The sequence below is a fragment of the Dromiciops gliroides genome, chromosome 3, assembly GCF_019393635.1.
Source record: "Dromiciops gliroides isolate mDroGli1 chromosome 3, mDroGli1.pri, whole genome shotgun sequence".
NCBI lineage: Eukaryota > Metazoa > Chordata > Mammalia > Microbiotheria > Microbiotheriidae > Dromiciops > Dromiciops gliroides.
This window is the reverse complement of record NC_057863.1, coordinates 102,051,907-102,055,980: the sequence shown is the minus strand read 5'-3', so window position 1 is coordinate 102,055,980 and position 4,074 is coordinate 102,051,907. Positions and strand designations below refer to the sequence as shown.

Below are 4,074 nucleotides of genomic sequence, written 5' to 3'. Positions count from 1 at the left end.
ACTAGCTTCCATATGTTCTCTCTTAATTCTTAGGTGATTATTTTCTTTAGAGAGCTTTTTTATTTCCTTTTCCATTTGGTTTTCATGCTCTTGACTTTTTTCTCATGAATCTCCTGCATTGCTCTCATTTTCCTTTCCATTTTTTTCTCCACCTCTCTAAATCTTCCTTCTATCTCTCCTACTTTCTCTTCAAAGTCCCTTTTGAGTGCTTCCACGACCTGAGACCAATTCATATTTTTCGTGGAAATTTTGGATGTTGGAGCTTTGACTTTGTTATTAACTTCTTCTGAGGATATAGTCTGGTCTATCTCCCCCCCCCTTCCCCCCAAAGAAGCTGTCTATTATTGTTGTTTTCTTTGCCTACTCATCTGAACATGGAAGCAGATGTCTGATTGAAATCTGATTCTCTATGGTCAGGAAGCTTGGTGTGCCTGTGCCCCTCACCCACTGGGCTGCCACCACTTGATTTGGCCCACTGGTTCAAAACCAGGATGCTCTGCCCCAAATCTAGCAGTGGCCACACAGCCACTTCACCCTGGCCAACTGTCAAACCCCCCACTAGTCTGTGAGCAGAGCCTCAGAAGAAGCCACTGGCACTGAAAACTCTCAGGCCCTGGAGGCACAATCAGTTCCAGGCTGGGTCCTGCATGCTAGGCTTCTCTCTCAGCCCAAACAGCAAGTGATTCCAGTTGCCTTCTTTGGCTAGGAAATAGTCTCACTCTTTTCTTATGTGTGTTAGGCTGCTCCAGGAGTTGTCTTATGATATTTTTTATGGAGTGTTTGGATTATTTATCAGGAGATTGGGGAAGTCACAGCCTTTCCTCCGCCATCTTAGCTCTGCCCTTATTTGCTCAGAAATAGCCATTTGAATAAAGTCAAGGAATTTTGGGTAAAGTGAGTAAATTGGAGGAAAGTTAAGCAGAAATGATCCTCTCATAATTAATTTGAATCAAAGTGTAGTGTAATCAAAATAGGCCAAAGGCCTAACTTTAAAAAAGAAAAAAAAATCAACTTAAAGCTAAAAAACGGAGAGAAGCCTAAAATATTAATCTTAAATGGGTATAAATTAAATGCTCTAATTAAAATAAAATCATAGAATGAATAAGAACATGAAGCCACATAATCCATTTAAAAAGTAAAGGCATTTTGATATTTATTATGCTTTAGATGGATCAAAAAAAAGGAACTGTTGCAATCATTCTATCAAAGCAAAAATAAAAATCCATAATATCAAAAGAGATAAACAGATAAATTAATATATAATAAAAGCAATCTCAGGCATTCAACAACTTTGAAAGATTAACCTAAGCATGAAAAGACATATAGCCTCACTACAAAAAGCAAAACAACTGAATTAGAAAAAAATTACAGATAACAAGACAATAACTGTCGTAAATTTGAACATTCCTTTTTGAAGGCTAGACAAAAAAAAAATAAACAGGAAAAATAAATAGAAAACTAAACAAAATATTAGAGAAATTAAACATGAAAAACTTAAGGTATCTTCTAAATTATAACATGAAAAATAAAATAATTTCTCCTCAAAGATGTCACAATTTTAAAAAGTGATGGGAAAATACAGAAATAAGTTATAAACATATATGAAAAGTATAAATAGCAAAATATCCTTTAAAGAGCAAAACAAAGTATAGCACACAAATGCAAAAGATACAGACCCAAATGGAGAATTTAAAATGGCATTCTAAATACAAATGCCAAAATAGAAACCATAGAAATAAACATATTTAATAACTCCATTAAAGAGAATTATAATTAAAATAAGTGATATTTATTTAAAACCATCAGCAAGAATTATCTTGAATGTGGATGAGCTGGAAGTCTTCTCAGTACAATCAAGGGTGAAGCAAGGATGCCCTTTATCAACACTATTTGTAAAAATTGTAATAGAAATTTTAGCTATAGCAATAAGAGAAGAAAAAGAAATTAACTGCAGAGGCAGCTAGGTGGCACAGTGGATAGAGCACTGGCCCTGGATTCAGGAGGACCTGAGACACTTAACACTTACTAGCTGTGTGACCCTAGGCAAGTCACTTAACCCCAATTGCCTCACACACAAAAAAAATAGTGTAGTACTAGCTAAGAAATAGAGAGGTGGATCCGTGCAATAGAATAGTTACAAATTACATATAGTAAATGACTGTAGTATTCTATTATATGATAAACTCAAAGAAACAAGTTTTTGGAAAAGAAACAACGATCTCATTATTTAACAAAAACTTCTGGGAAACCTAGAAAACTGTAAGGCAAAACCGGTATAGACCAACATCTTATACCATATACCATAAGGTCAAAATGGGTACATGATTTACTCATAAAGGGTGATACCATAAGCAAATTAAGAGAGCATGGAAAAGTTTATCTGCTATATTTATGCATAGTTGAAGAATTTAGGACCAAAAAGAAATAGAGTGTAATATAAAATGTGAAATAACTAATTTGATTACACAAAAATAAAAAAAAAAAAGCTTTGGCACAAACAAAACCAATATAACCAAATTTATAAGGAAAGTAGAAAACTGGGACAGAATTTTCGAAACAAATATCTCTTATAAAGGCCTCATTTATCAAATAAATAGAGAACTGAGTGCCCATCAATTAGGGTATGACTGAACTAGTTGCAGTATATGATTGTAATGGAATATTATTGTCCTATAAGAAATGAAAAGCAGAACAATTTCAGAAAGGCCTGGAAAGACTATATGAACTAACTGATGTATAGTGAAGTCAGCAGAACCATGACAGTAATATGGTTTGTTGAAGAAGTGTGAATGATTTAACTATTCTTAGCAAAAAAAAGGATCCAAGACAATCCCAAAGGACTAATGATGAAGCATTCTATAGACTTCCAAAGAAAGAATTGATATTGATTCAACACAGACTGAAGTATGCTATTTTTCACTTTATTTCTTTCATTTTTTCTTTTATTAAATTTCTTATACCAAATGACTAATATGGTAATATTTTACATAACTGAACGAGTATAACTTATATCTGATTGCTTACTGCCTCAGAGAGGAGCAATGTGAGTGAGAGAGGGAAGGAAGGATAAAATTTGGATGGCCGCTGCTTCTCCGAGGTGCTGAAGCAGGAACGCGGAACAAGGGCGCTCGGCAGCGGCAAGCGAGTAGCAGCTGCTCCCAAGATGCACAGCCCGGCGACCGCCGCGCCTGTGCCTACAGCATTGGCTCAGGTGGATAGAAGATCTATCAGTGGATCAATGAGCTGTCCATTCCGGAGACGAGGGAAAATGCTCTCCTGGAGCTCAGTAAAAAGCTGCAATAGTACCAAAAGAGTGCCACAACATGGGGGCAAGGTCAGTAACAGATTCAAGCTTGAATCTGTGAATCTGTTCCTGACCTTGCCCCCATGTTGTGGCACTCTTTTGGTACTATTGCAGCTCTCTTACAGGAAATTTTAAATATTTACCCATCTATCAATCCACCTGCACATCAATCTAACAGAGTTTGCAATGCTTTGGCACTACTGCAATATGTAGCATCACACCCAGAAACGAGGTCAGCATTTCTTGCAGCCCACATCCCCCTCTTCTAATATCCCTTTTTGCACACAGTCAGCAAGACTCGTCCCTTTGAATATCTTCGTCTCACCAGCCTTGGAGTTACTGGGGCCCTGGTCAAAACAGATGAACAAGAAGTAATCAACTTCTTATTGACGACAGAAATTATCCCTTTATGTTAGCGCATTATGGAATCTGGAAGTGAACTTTCCAAAACGGTCGCCACATTCATCCTTCAGAAGATTCTCCTGGATGACAGACAGGTGAAGGGCCCCTCCATATTCCTTTCCAATGTAGGTTGATAATATCCCCCAAACCTAGAGAGGGAGGGATGAGTTCTTCCCATTTGAGATAGCTTCGAATATCCAGCAGGTTGCTGGTGGGGGGGCGGGGTGAAAGAATCACAGGGGCCAGGCTCACAAAGTGTTTCCGAGGCAACTTTGCCAACATAAGGGCTCTTTAAGGCCGACTTTCACAAAGGGAGCTGGCCTCATTGGTTGGCCTCTGCCTCTTCAGACCCAACATAGCCACCACTG

General features: G+C 37.6%; 1 pseudogene; it reads left to right on the top strand.

Annotated features, from left to right (window-relative positions):
• The first annotated feature begins 3,145 nt into the window (after positions 1-3,145).
• Positions 3,146-3,840, top strand: LOC122747192 (annotated as a pseudogene).
• The last annotated feature ends 234 nt before the right edge of the window (positions 3,841-4,074 follow it).